General features: G+C 36.4%; 1 protein-coding gene and 1 pseudogene across 12 annotated transcripts in view; one reads left to right on the plus strand and one right to left on the minus strand.

Moving 5' to 3' along the window:
• The window catches only part of RALYL (RALY RNA binding protein like), a 708475-nt gene that overhangs the window by 439925 nt on the left and 252974 nt on the right, over positions 1-15576 (minus strand). The window lies entirely within an intron of this gene.
• Positions 2204-3384, plus strand: LOC140619948 (dnaJ homolog subfamily A member 1 pseudogene; annotated as a pseudogene).

Consider the following 15576-nt stretch of genomic DNA (forward strand, 5'->3'; position numbering starts at 1 on the left):
GATAAAAATTCCTAGTAGGTACATCTGTCAAGACTGGTCTTTTCCAACGAAAGATGCTACAGAAGACTCCACATTTATATTTATTAAATTTTATTGCAAATTCTCTAAAACTGTATGTTTCAAAGAATGGGAGTTTTGAGGATTATCTAAAAGTGTTTTTTTAAAAATACTTTCAAAAAATAAAATAAAAATAAAAATACTTTCCCCTTTAGTAGTGAAATTCATGATACATTGGTCCATTTCAAGCATATGTAAATAATGCACATGCACTGAGATATATTCAAAATGCATGTTAACAAAAAGAAGAGAATAAAAATTGCCTCAATCCAATCCTCCCACCTGTTATACCCACTATTGATATTTTGGAGTGTACTTTCTTATCATTTTACTATACACATTACGTAGCTTTATACATAGAAATATCATATATGTGTATGTATGTATATATATGTGTGTGTGTATATAGATATGTATATATGTGTGTGTGTCTATGTATTTAAATATACACATAAAATTCTCTTTCCCTTGGCCTCAAGCTCATTATTTTGAACATGTTTCCAAGTCAGTAAAAAAAAAAAAAAAAAAGTTTACAATTTTTTTTTTAAAGTTTACAATTTTTATACTTAGATTTGTTACATCAATAGTTTGATTTTTAAAACTTCCAAATGGTAATGCATTTTTTTATTTTAAATTTTTTATTTAAGTATGGTTGACAATGTTACACTAGTTTCAGATGTACAGCACAATGAGTCAACTTCTCTGTACTTCATGCTATGCTCACCACAAGTGTAGCTCCCACCTGCCACCACATAATCTTATTACAATCTCATTGACTATATTCCCCGTGCTGTGCCTTTTATTCCCATGACTTACTGATTTCATAGCTGGAAGCCTGCATCTCCCCCTCTCCTTCACCCATTCTTTCCATCTCCCATTTCCCTTCCCTCTGGCAACCATCAGCTTGCTCTGTTTATAGATCTGATTCTGCTTTCTGTTTGTTTATTCACTTGTTTTGCTTTATAGATTCTACATATGAGTGAACTCATATGGTATTTGTCTTTTTCAGTCTGACTTATTTCATTCTCACGATTCAAAATTCATCAAGAATGAAAAGATACATGATAAAATGGCTATGAAAGTTTGTTCATTGCTGTCTCCCTCACCGCCAAAATTCTCTTCTCACCAGCAACAAGTGCTATTATTTTCTTGTAAATTTATCTGAATAAGAACTTATATATGTAAATACATGTGTGAACTTTCCCACTTTCTATATAGATGGCATTATACCACCCACTCTGTTCTGAACTTTGTTTTTTTTTTTTTTAATTAATAATGCATCATGGAGGAGGAAAACTCAGTAAAGAGTTTTCCCATTAGTTTTTATTGTTTCATAATACCCATTTAATGGATGTACCATAATGTGCCCAGCCGGTTCCTTACTGATTGGCATTTTATCTTACAAACAATGCAGCAACAAAGAAAGTATTTTGTGTCTTCTTGATTTTAATGCTTATAAATATATCTGCAGGGTATTATTTTAGAAGTGGAATTCCTGATCAAATGGCATTTGCATTTAAAATTGATGGACAAGGGATCCCTGGGTGGCGCAGCGGTTTAGCGCCTGCCTTTGGCCCAGGGCGCGATCCTGGAGACCCGGGATCGAGTCCCACGTCGGGCTCCCAGTGCATGGAGCCTGCTTCTCCCTCTGCCTATGTCTCTGCCTCTCTCTCTCTCTCTCTGTGACTATCATAAATAAATGAAAAAAATAAAAATAAAATAAATAAAATAAAATTGATGGACAAGACCAAATAGCTTTCATAAAGGTTCTACCAATTTATGCTTCCACAAATATTTTGATTTATCATAATTTTTAAAGCCCTCCTCTGTTATTGCACTTCTAAGCTATTTGCAATCATTTGCTATTATTTACAAGGCTCTAATGAACATCTTAGGTTGTTAATAATTGTGCCATCCTAAATTATTTCCTGTTGAATAAATCCTAAAAGCAAAAACGATGGGATTCTTTACAACCATTGATTGTTTAAATTAATTTCCGCTACACTCTCACAAAAATATGTCATTGTGGAACTTTCCAGAACGCTTGGTGAGATGCAGAGAAGTAGTGGCTGCCCAAGCTGCGCCCAGCAATGCGCTCCTTCCTGCTCCCTCACACCGGCCTTGGGCCTCTCACCAGCTGTAGAAAATGGTGAAAGAAACCACTTACTATGGTGTTTTGGGGGTCAAACTCAATGTCACCCAGGAGGAGCTGGAAAAGGCCTAGAGGAAACTGGCCTTGCCACCCTGATAAGAATCCAAATGAAAAAGAGAAGTTTAAACAGATTTCTCAAGCTTATGAAGTGCTCTCTGATGCAAAGAAAAGGGAATTATATGACAAAGGAGAACAGGCAATCAAAGAAGGGGAAGCTGGTGGTGGTTTTGGCTCTCCCATGGACATCTCTGATATGTTTTTTTGGAGGAGGAAGGATGGAGAGAGAAAGGAGAGGTAAAAATGTTGTACATCAGCTCTCAGTAACCTTAGAAGATTTATATAATGGTGCAACAAGAAAACTAGCTCTGCAAAGGAATGTGATTTGCAATAAATGTGAAGGCCAAGGTGCTAAGAAAGGAGCAGTCAAATGTCCCAAATGCCAAGGTACTGGAATGCCAATAAGAATTCATCAGATAGGACCTGCAATGGTTCAGCAAATTCAATCTGTGTGCATGGAGTGCCAGGGCCATAGGGAACGGATCAGTCCTAAAGATAGATGTAAAAGCTACAACGGAAGGAAGATAGTTCGAGAGAAGAAGATTCTCGAAGTGCTTATTGACAAAGGCATGAAAGATGGCCAGAAGATAACATTTCACGGTGAGGGAGACCAAGAACCAGGACTGGAACCAAGAGATATTATCATTGTTTTAGATCAGAAGGACCATGATGTTTTTACTCGACGAGAAGATCTTCTCATATGTATGGATATACAGCTGGTTGAAGCCCTGTGTGGCTTTCAAAAGCCAGTATCTACTCTTGACAACCGAACCATCGTCATCACCTCTCATCCAGGTCAGACTGTCAAGCATGGGGATATCAAGTGTGTGCTAAACGAAGGCATGCCAATTTATCGTACACCATACGAGAAGGGTCACCTAATCATCAAATTTAAGGTAAACTTCCCCGAGAAAGGCTTTCTCTCTCCTGATAAACTTTCTTTGCTGGAGAAACTCCTACCTGAGAGGAAGGAAGTAGAAGAGACTGATGAATTGGACCAGGTGGAACTGGTGGACTTTGATCCCAATCAGGAAAGATGGCGCCATTACAATGGGGAAGCATATGAGGATGATGAACATCATCATCTTAGGGGTGGTGTTCAGTGTCAGACCTCTTAATGGGGCCAGTGAATAACCCGCTGCCATTTTATATGCAGTAGTGAATGGGTGAAGGACTATAATCATAGCTCACTATTGATAGTGAGCTCAGCTATTGTTTTTGATTTAATATTCAACTATAGTAATGTTTTAAAAGTTAAACGAAGAATAAACTCAAATATTAAAGCCAAAAAAAAAACCCAAACAAAAATATGTCATTGCTTCTAATAGTTTTTCAGGTGAAGCTCTTGAACTTTTCCAGAATTCTTCCACCCCTAGAGTGTTAAACTCCAATATTCAATACTTTCAAAATACTCTTCTACCCTTTGAAGACTCTTGTACCCTTGCTCCTTTTACACATGTTCTAGACTATTCAGCTTTATTTTTTTTAAAGATTTATTTATTCATGAGAGACACAGAGAGAGAGAGGCAGAGACATAGGCAGAGGGAGAAGCAGGCTCCATGCAGGGAGCCCGATGTGGGACTCGATCCTTGGACCGGATCATGCCTGGAGCCAAAGGCAGACACTCAACTGTTGAGCCACCCAGGCATCCCTAGATGACTCAGCTTTAATGCCTGTCTATCTGCTCCATCTTATAGTCACTCCCTTCTCTATCTAGTCAGGATCCCATAATTCATTATCTTGGTTGCTCTCCAACATCCTTAACCCTTGTTCCTATTTCCTATATCTGGTAAAACTAAATTTCAGATCAACCTAAGACCGAGATTTCTATGCTTTAGGGACTTAGCTGGCAGTGCTTACTGGCCTTTCCTACAGACTTCAAAGCAAGAAGAAAAAGTTGAGCCAGCGCCAAGACAAACTGAAGAGGTAGTTTTATACTGTGCACCAATCACCTCTTACAGCTTCCCTGGTCTGTTCTCTGTCTTATTTCCCCAGAGATGATATTTTAAGTCTTCAGCTCATTCCTTAAACACACTACTCCACACTCTCCTTTCTCACTCACAAGAGATAATTTCAGGATTTTATAGAAAAAATAGAAGACATTAAAGGGGGAAGTATCTCCCTTCTCTCCATGCTCCCCCCCCCCCCTTTCGAAGTTACAAACATCTTTGTCTCCATTCCTCCAGTGAAAGGGATGTAAAGAAGACACTGGCTCTTCTGCTTAAGCTCTTTGAAGGACTTCCCTGCTGCTTTAAGATCAGCTCTTAAGGTGACCTACAGTGTTCTTGGTGATTTGAGCCTTTGCAGCCTCATTTTTATGTCTCTTCACTTCCATTTATAGTTTATACTCCAAATCAATTCCCTGATTTGCCACATTTGTCCTAATATCTTAATCATCTTTTTAAAATGCATTTATTCCCCTTCCCTTTACCAGTATACCTCCTATATTTTTACGACTCAGCTCAGATGTAATATTTTCTAGAAAATCTTCCTAGACTCCTCAGGCTTGGTTGGATGTCCCTTCTAGATGATCTTATGGATCTTTTTGTTAGACTTTAACCATAGCATTTATCACATAGTACACGATAACCTGTTTCATATCATCTATTCCATTAATTAAAATAATTAATGAATAAACTGGCTTATATTTGTTGTTTGGTTTATTATCTTTTTCTAATTTTTTTATATCTTACTCTCGATATGTTTCAGAGTTTCTAATGCAGATGCTTTGATTTGAAAATATAATCAGATTAACTGATCATAATGATTTTTGTCCCCCAAAGAATTCTTCATTCTCATGCTTTCTTACTAAACATACATGCTGCATTTGAGATGGAGGGTGATCTGCTAAAAATCATCTGCTTATAAACTAAGAGCTACATAAACAACCATTAATCAATACCGTTTTATGATTTTTTATTTTAATGCCATAATAAAATAAAATATTATTTTTATGTTTTCAAGTTAACTAAAATATTCTTTGTGTGATACATATTTCTTCCTATCAGTCATAAATGTAAGGTAGCATTACAAAGACTAGTAGTAGGTTCCAACTTTGACCTATGTTTTATCTATGATTGCAAAATATATTTTATATGTGAAATATTTTTTTCCCTCAAGACAAATGCTTCAATGCATTTTTTTTCCTTAAGAAGAAAGGATAATAGAGCAGCTCTATAGCATAGAAGAAAGCATATAGCAGTGTCATGTGAATCCAAATTTGGAAGGAGAAATAAATGTCTGTTCCAAGGTTCAAGACTTGATATAATCAACAATAAACATAGGAACAATTTTAGATTTGGAATAGAATTTTAACAGCGTCCTCTAAAATGAGTTGTAAAAGGATTCAATGCTACATCATGGTTGGAAACAGAGAATTGTACTTTTATGACCTGATGGCTTAACCAATATGGAAATTTCTACAACTATCTACTCTGCACTAGGATATGAAGATGCAGGACTCCAAGTTATCATTTTGACATTTGCAATATCATTTAAATAGAAAAAGAAGTCAACCTCCACATTTAAGTAACTATTAAAATATAGTTGAAGTTGACTATTCCAAGAAATTCAAATGTTATTTCCTGACAAATTCAAGAATTAAGTTAATAGGATGTTAATTTATTTGGCTATAAAAATTAATTTTTGAGCAGATGTCTAGGTTTTTTTATGCTATTTACTATCTGACAGTTTAAAAATACTTATTAAGAATCTGCTATATGGCAGGCACTGTTTGGCACTGGGCTAAGAGCATAAGTAAGATAGAGTTTGGCATCTTTGGATGTCATCATGGAATTCAGAAGCAGCTACCTAAAACAAGTTCAATACAATGTAGTTAAGTGTAATAACATCTAAGAACTAAAAGAGTTATTGAAATGTCAAGAAAAAATATAACATTGATTGAACTAAAATTCAGTTCAAAGGTATAATTCAAGTTCATTCAAGATGAACAGAAAGGGGAAAGGTATGCGCAAATGAGGCAGGCTGAAGACAGTACAAATTTAGATCCGTACCAAATATAGGCATCTGTAAGCACTGTAAGTCAACCATAATCCTTGACATATGTGGTTACAAAGGACAAATTAAACTAGTACTACTTTTAGTTACTCTTTACCTAAATACCAGACACTATAATTTAACATACCTTACCCCTAACTTATGTTATTCATTCTGGAAGGTGAGATAGACAGCTACCTATCTCAGAAGCTTAAGGGAGTTAACTTCCAAGTGAGAGCACAATACACACATCAATCATATTTTCAACACTAAAAATCTAAAGTATTACATCTTACCTCTTGCCTTGCTAGTTACCACCCATCATCTCAAAATATAACCATGTGGTCATCATGAATCAGTGCTTCCGTGACTTAACACTGCAGTCAAGGCTCATAGAGGATTTATTTTAAAAATATTTTTTCTGAAAAGATTGATTTATAATTGGTAAATTATTAACGAATTATAATTGCACTTTGGAATAAAATTGTGTTTGTTATCATAAAAAATAAAAGAGTGGAATTAATGTTAAGAAAAAAGGATGTTAAGAACAAGCAATAGCTGAGTGCTGCCCACAATGGGGGTAATGACATAAGACAAGGCATAAAATATGAGGGAAGGTATACAACACACAAGCCACAAAGTTTTATAAGCCTACAATGATGTCACACTACCAGCAAAATTATAAAGTGATTCCGTTCTTGTACATAAATATTTTTAAATGTTAATATGTCCTTTTTCTGGAATACTGCACAAGAGTATGCCATATGTATTTAGAACTCCTCAGGACATTTGGTAGAGAGCAAAATGGCTAAGCAGATTACAGTGAATTCAGGAAAAGAAAATGCTATCCATAAAAACAAAAATGAAAATGACTCCTATCATCAAGGAGCATTTAAAAATTTTAAAAATGTACTCCAATGTTTATATTATCCATAGCAGGGTTTAGAAAATGCTGTGAAAATGACATCTTGTAATATCCCCTTATCTGCTCTATGAGTCATTGCTACATAATTTAGGGATGGGAAAAAAAAACAGCTTTTACTGCTTTTATTAACGCAGAGCAAATACAACTTCCAAACCCTGTATTACATTTATTCATCCGAATGACAATTGGAAAGGAAACGAAGATTCTAAAAGTGTTAAAGTTGTGCTTGGCTATGAAAAAGGAATAAAATAAGATTTTTTTTTAGATAAGCATTTGCATTGTCAGTACAAAAATAAAACAGAGATTCTGAATTTTAGATTAGCCCTTATATTTTCTGAGAGTTTTATAAATTCTGTGTATTGTAGAGAAATGTATGGATGCTCAAGGCAACTCCTTAAAATTGAACATCTACAGAGGGCAATTATCGTAATTCACTATGAAATGCACTTTAATATCTTTGTCAGAGTCAAATGCCTAAATGATAGGGGATGAAATTGTTAAGAATTTTCTGACTAATGCAACTGCACTTATTCCCAAAGTTCCCACGATGCAGTGTTAACAAAAGATTGTTAATAATATGCTTTGCCCTTATGAATCTCAGTCACCTGTAAGTCAGCATATCTCTTGTTCAGTTGTATATTCCTGGCTCATAAAAGGGATGCAATAAATATTGAATTAATGACTAGAAAGAGATCAATAAATACTTAGAGCCTGTGTGATAAGCAATAAATCAGTCATCATTCTCTTTTGAACAAGGTCAACAATCCAGCCAGTACTTTCTTTCTTTTCTTTAAGATTTTATTTCTTTATTCATGAGAGACACAGAGAGAGAGGCAGAGACACAGGCAGAGGGAGAAGCAGGCTCCCCCCGGGGAGCCCGATGCAGGACTTGATCCCAGGATCCCGGGATCACGACCTGAGCTGAAGGTAAGACGCTCAACCCCTGAGCCACCCAGGTGTCCCAGATGTGGAAATTTATAGAGAAATTGACTTACGGATGATTTCAGCCAAGTTGAGTTAGAGCTCCAAAAAGCAAGAAATTGAATAATTGAACTCATTAATGTTTAAGAAAATAGGTAAATATAAGGAAGCTTTTGATATCTGATCCTCCTAAAGGTTTCTGATTGATTTTGTGTTCTACTAGATTTAGTTTAAATCTGTTTTCTGTTATTTAAATCCTCTATGACAGAATTCTTCAATATGAAGAAAGTGGTCCACAATCCCATAAAATACTATATTTTCTCTACAAATACCCAAATCTGAACAATTTGGGGTGCTTAAATGAGCAAAAATCAGTTCTTTTGGGAGACGGCTAAGTTGCAGATTTAGTCTATTCTAATTTGTTTTCCTTTGCTCTGATTAGAGGTTTCTTTTCCTCTCATACTATGCTCTTTTTAACTATTGGAAAAAAAAAATAATCCCACTTTTCTTGTTTGGTATTCCACACTAAATGCCTTATCTTTTAGGCCAGACTCAAGGTATTCCTTATCCAGTCCTGAAACCCTGAACAATTTCAATAAGAAAAAAAGGGTTAACATGAAGAAAGAACAGCCTGGTTTGAAATGACTTTAGCTGAACAATCAGGGGAGACCAATTAACTCAGTCAGAGATTTTACTCCCATTATAGGCCTCTACTTCAGAACTGTTCCCCAATCAATGTTCCCAAATTTGTTTGATGCTTGGCTCATTTTGTTCCCCTTTGCATGGCAGTGCGTTTTATATTACACTATGTATAGCTTTCCCAATTGAGTCCATATAAAATAGCTTGTTTCAGATAATATGAATCTTTTATGCATTAATTTCGTCTTTCTGAAGCTGTGTATCCTAGTTTCTGGCAGAGCAAAACCTGCTGTACACAATTGTTGGCTTTTATTCATTCACAAAATAAAGATTTCCTAAGTACCTCCCACGTGCCTGGCACTGTGCTGGGAACAGGGATTCAGAAATGAATGAAACATAATCTGGTCTCTGACAAAGCTGTAACTCTATTATAAGGGAGAATTACAGGATAAAAAAGGTACCAAAGACTAAACGTTAAGGGAGAGCTTCCTGAAGATTTTGATGTGCGAGTCAGTTCTTAACCTGGGTGAGAAGGAAAACACCAAGTGAGGGGGGACACCAACAGGTGCCATCAAAGATTCGGCTGGTGCCTGTGGCCGGTCAGTTGAATGATCACCAGTCCCAGGCCTCTGGCTCCCAGTTTTAACTCCAGTTTCCATCTGGGACAAGGACATGACCCTGAACACCAGTCAGGTTGATGTGAAACGTGAGGGTCTTTATCAATCTTTCCATCATTCCCGCCTCCACTTTAACTATCGGTCCTCAACCTAGCAATGGTTTCAGGTGGTCTGTGAAGCCCACTAAAGTTGTATGTAGCAGTCTGAATGTATGTGCAATTTTCTGGGGAGACTTCGAAAGCTCTTATCAAACTTTCAAAAAGGTTTGCCCCATGCCTCACCTCCCTAAACAACAACAACAACAACAAAAACCAGAAAACTTTTAGATCTCTAATGGCATGTCTTACCTGATGCTGACTGCTACCATCACAACCTTGCATCTGTAGAGTGTGACTCTGGTCTGGCTAAGCATTCTGTTCACAAAGCCTTCCCTACCTGGAAGAAGTTCTCTCTCTCTCTCTCTCTCTCTTGCTGGTACCCACCTGGCAGGACCCTCACGTCACAGTATATTCATTTGGTTCCTGGTAGTAGCATTCAGCCTACCCTGACCAGAGTTATGCTACTTCTGACATTGGAATTTTGCAAGTACACGAAATTCATTTATTGTATCTAATCCTAAGCATGATTTTGCAACTGAATCTTAACGTCTGCCAGTCTTATATTGAAGACTGAATTGGTCTACACCTGGGTTTGGCAAAAACAAACAAACAGATAAATAAAATGGTACAAGATTTTGCAAAGAGAAAAGGCAAAGTTTCATTTCCACTTAAGGTTCTACAACGTTCTCTTTGTCTGCTTATACCTACATGCTCCCAAAGTGCATAAGATTTTTTTTAAAACCAATGAAACTCATTTGAGATGATATTAATGAAACTAGCAGGCTTATTTAATTCCTTTCTGAATAAGAGATGCTCATGTCATTGACACTGTGCCCCCAAAGAAGGACAATATTACCATCAGTCTGAGACAATTGTTCGAGACTAAATTAAGTGTCCTTTCCTTTCCCTGGCTGCCTTAGCACTTTGAGTATATTTCTCTGATTGTAGTTTCTTGTTTGGACTGTGTGCATATTATATGTGTTCATTTCTCTCTCTTGTTAGCTTTTAAACCCTTGGGTTTGGACTCTGGCTTGATATTGTTTATATTCCTTACCCCTGAAACGTATTCTTGGTATGCAGTTTAACAAACTTAATAGGATAAATTAAGAGTATGATAAAATGTTGTTTCCCTACCAATCACCATAACCATATTCATTGTTCTCTCAGTGGTTACTTTCACAGATATCATGTCTCAAGTGGCAATACTGAAGAGTCTCTAGGAAACTGTTAAGCACCTCTGGATGTTGTCCTTGTAAACAGCTAAGAACTCTAATTGTCTAAATATGTGTACACACACCCTCACACACATACCTCTGCATGTGTAAAAATATTACTTATTCATATAAAGTAATATAATGTAATACAATATCACATATCAAGGAATTAAAAAGAGAATTATTTGCCGCAGAAGTATCAAATTCTATGACGGTCTAATTCTTTAAAAGCTCTGATAAGACACAGTATGAAATACTGCACTGTACCTATTTTAAGCAGTATACTCAAATCAGATAAAAGCGGTCCCTTTAAATCAAATTTATAAGAGCAGAAGATCGATTAACTTTTCCACTGAGGAAAAATTTCTAAAAATAACTTAATTATAAGTACATACATATACAGAAATGCAAAGAAGAAAATTTTTCTTTTAGATCTTTGCATCTAATCATCTATTATTAGATCATTTATATTTAGAAAAGTCAAGGTCAAGAAAGAAGCATAGAAAAATAGATGGAAAGTTCAAGACCGAGTACAATAATGTTGTGTGAATACAACACAATTCTGAGAGCCATCGCAAAATTTCCTTAACTCTTAAAAAAATTTTCAACTGGCTGAGACTCATAATGTAAACACAAGATTATAGTATCTTCCTTCCAAATAGTTCTGTGAAGAGCTAATTTATTTCAACATACCAAATCTATATTAATAACTAATGTTTCCCTATTTCTTACCAGTGGGAGGAGAACCAAAATAAATTCATAATATGAACAAGAAAATCATATACTGCTGAGCTTCAAAATACTGGCAACAAATCTAACCACAGTAAATTCTGTCCCTTAACTTATAACTGGTACATTTATATACTTTAAAACAGCTGCATCTTATTTTAGGATATAAACAATTATTATTGAGATCAGGAAAGCCGAATGAACTACAGACCTGAAGGCTCTGGCAGCACAAAACTCTGTTAGAGCTCTAGTTAGCAACTTAGGAAAAAAAGAAGTGTCAACAACCAGCCAACTGTCACCCTGAACAAAGTTGGAAAGGTCAATATGATGCTTTGATGGTTAGACAGACTGCCTTATGGGTAAGAAACTTTTTTAAAAAGCATCTATAGAAAAAAGGAAGAATTGCACAGCCATATCTATGGGGAACCATTTATTAAATGGGTCAAGGAACACATATTTCAAGTAAGACTGTTGGCAATAAAGGGCATAGATTCAGCCTGTAATAAACATCAGCCTGATGTTCACTGAAATAACACTGTCAGGGCTGCCCTTTAGAACATTGATCCAGCACTGGTAAATATTGGATACAAGAACAGTTTGGCAAGTGAAAACCATGGGCATTTTGTAATTGTATTACAAGAAAAAACAAAGTACCAAGTGGAAAGCAGTAAGGAGTGACAAGTCATTGCCAAATGTCCTTAATTTTGAGATGCTAGCGAAAATCTCTTAGCCATGAGGCATGTGTGTCTGGTAGCATCGACTAATATTAAAAGCATCCATTTTAATATATTAAGGATAGCAAAACCAAATGAACAAAATTTGAATTTTTTTTTGTTATTCCAAGTCCTTCGATGCTCCCTCTCACAGCAAGAGTTATTGCGGTGATCTTAAAGTTGCACCTTTTCTACCAGCTGCTCAAAATTCAAACCTCATAATCCAATATTGAAATAAAGCATTACCGAAGCCAGATCTTAATTCATGGTTTCGCTCAACAGTTTGGCAAGTGCGTCCACTACGTACACAGATGAAATAAATATGATTAAACTGAGAGTGTCATGTGAATCCCATTGATCAATGTTGCCTTTGGGCTTCAGACCAATTATACTGGAGTCATAGAAATTTCTTAGCATACCACTGTATCAACATTTCCCTCTCCCTCTCCTGGATTTACTTTCTTATCGCTATCTGAATTAGGGAAATAGCTTAAAGCTTGATGGGAACACTGAACCAATAATAAAAGCTTATAAAAGATGACCAGATATTTTAAGAAAATAACCACCATCTTACCACAAAACCCAGGAAAGTAGCTGGAATATTGGAGGACTGGAAGTGGATTCAAGAGGGAACTGAATCAAGGCCAAATTTCACCCATAGTGACTCACTTCTACTTTCTTTGGCTAGAATTCATCACATCAACTCAAATAGGAAAAAGAGGAGATGATGTCAGAATTCTCCTAAGGTCTGAGAGCTCTTGGCTTGTTAAGGCGCCACATAAACAGAGCTCATCCTTGCTGTAGAAATGTGTAAAAAGGAAAGAAGGTAGATTATCAAATGCTCAATGTCTTTTTGGAACATGAAATTTGGCAGCTGTTAAATTGAGTCACTTGATAGAATCTTTAAAAAATTTTCACCCCTTTTGCCCAGAAAATTGGAAAAATGAAGCATAATGAAACAGGACTTAATAAGATGTTATTTTCCTGCCGTTTAAAGTTAAATAAAATTCCATAAAGTGCCTAAACTTTTGCATGAAATACACGTGGGAAAAAATGTAAGGATTTTTGCTCTTTTATAGGCCTTCAAAAAAGCAATTTAAAATTGAATAAAAAAGAAAGATATTATCTGAACTGTAGGTATTGTGAAAATTGTACTGAGAAAATTAAAATACTAGTTTGCGCCGCAGCCATAAATTACTAAACTAATTATCTAGTAGCAGGCATAACTGAATCATTCAAAGGGGTAATTAGCAATCAGACATAATGAGTGCTGCTACTATTTCTTGTCATACTGTATTTAGCTTCCATGCAGCCTGAAGGAACTGAATTATTTCCTATCCTTCTCAGAGGGCATTACTGCTATATTGAGTGCATCAGCCCATATTATTACTCCCAGAAGTTTAATTCTTCACTGGACTGCACATTTCTGATTTCCCCTGTCAAAAGTTTCCCAGTTCTCTCAGGTTCTTTAAAAGCAGTCATCTTCTTAGTCATCATTCCTTAATATATATGTAAACTGCATCAAAACCAAATTATAGATTTCCTTTGTTAGTTTGAATGAATTCTAATGAATTCTGATTTAGTAGCTTCGGCTATATCATTTTAAATGGTATTTTCTGGAGTAATAGCTAAAGTTTTGTTTATTATAAATCAAAATACCTGGAGAACGTTTCAGAATATATATATATTTTTAAACAAAATCATGAACAATGCTCTCATTCTTTTTTCTTTTTTTTTTTTTTCTTCTTTTTCTGAACAGCTTCTGCAGGCTCAGACTCAGGCCTGTGTCCTGAGACATGGAAATGAGTAAGACATGGTCCCTGCATCAAGAATCACACAGTCTATTAAAAAGAGATATGTACTTAATATTTGCATGGGGGAAAGGCTACCAATGAGGCAAATGAGAGCAACGGCATGTATCAGCACACTATCCTCTGCCCTTTCCCTCACTGCCTCTTTATGTTATGAGCCAATGTGAAAGATTAGGTGGAGGACTAGAATCGATAAATGCAAATCAATTAGGAGAAAGAGTTTATTTTTGAGAAAAAAAAATTTAATTCAGTCCACTTTTTTTTTTTTAATTCAGTTGAAGTTTACTAAACACCCACTACATGAAAATGCATTGGTTCTGAACCTTTGCTTCAGAAAGCTCACGTTCCGAGTTACCGATCAGAAATTCTCAGGTGGAGCAGAGCTGGGGAGCCAGGCCTGGGAACCACTGCATGAAGGCACTGAACAGCTTTAAAAGCAGCAAATCCCTTGCTCAGTCCCCCCGTTTAGCCAAAGAATGTGCGGGGACATTTATGGTAGAAGGCAGGCTACAACTCTAAAGGAAAGGGTTTTGAATAATGAGAAAGAGCTTTGCAAGCAGCACTCAAAGAGGATCATATGCTTTTATTTTCCAGAACCCATCAAGGAACATAGCATCCCTGTCTCTCTCTGCTGTGAAGGGTGCTAAGTGCTTCAAAGCCCACCACTTTTGCATCTGGGGAGAGGACTGCATCTCTTGCAATCCTGTTCTGTCTGAACTCAAACAGCACTGAATAAAAACAAAAAGAAAGATTGATAGAAATACAGACATATTTTGGGAGATGCAAAGTTCTGTCTTTAAGGACTTAGGTTTTAATATCCTGAGAGGACATCCTTCTGCAATTAGCACAGAAACAGTGAGACGGGGAAGAAAATCAAACCGTTCACGAGCAAGACCTGTGGTATGAGCTTAATATTCTGGTTTCATTATTTGGACAGGACAGGATCACAAGTCAGCTGGATACTTGCATATTATCATTACATTTGAAGATAAAAGTGGCCCATTATAGTGCTTCAGATTCTGAATGTCTTTTGAAACAGTGCAAAGCAGAGGGAAAGGGGGAAGAAATAAACAAGAGCCCAGCATCCACCATGCAGCAAGCATAACACTCAAAGCTTTTAAATGCAGAGACATACATGAAGCTATCAGGAGATTCCAGGTCCAGGTTTCACCGTAAGAAAACCAACCAGCCCTACTGCTCACCCATGGATCACACAGAGAGGCCTCAGTCTGGGAGAGGTGAGGCCCCAAACCCTAACTCAAAGTACAAATCCTCAGGATTCAGGAAAGGCGTGCCAGCTGTTCTCCTTGTCTTCATTTGGGGCTTTTTACCTAACTAGGGTCAATGCTTCTCCAATCCAGAGAGTCACAGAGGCAATACTCTGAAGTTATTCCCCTACTGCAGAAAAAAAGAACTAGCTTCGAACAGTGCTTTGTTAAGTGAGAACAAATTCTAGTGTGACTATAATCCCGTATGCAGGTTGTTCATCATCTCTCTTCATAAACTGTGCACCATGCGAGGAGCCAGAACCTGAATTGAGGCAAAAAAAAAAAAAATCTTTGTTTTTAAATTAACGTTATTTTTAACAAATCGAATGGAAACTCTGTGGGTTGTTCATCAATTCAAACGTTGTCAGCAACCAAACCA

Source organism: Canis lupus, chromosome 28 (assembly GCF_048164855.1).
Source record: "Canis lupus baileyi chromosome 28, mCanLup2.hap1, whole genome shotgun sequence".
In the NCBI taxonomy this organism is placed as follows: Eukaryota; Metazoa; Chordata; class Mammalia; order Carnivora; family Canidae; genus Canis; species Canis lupus.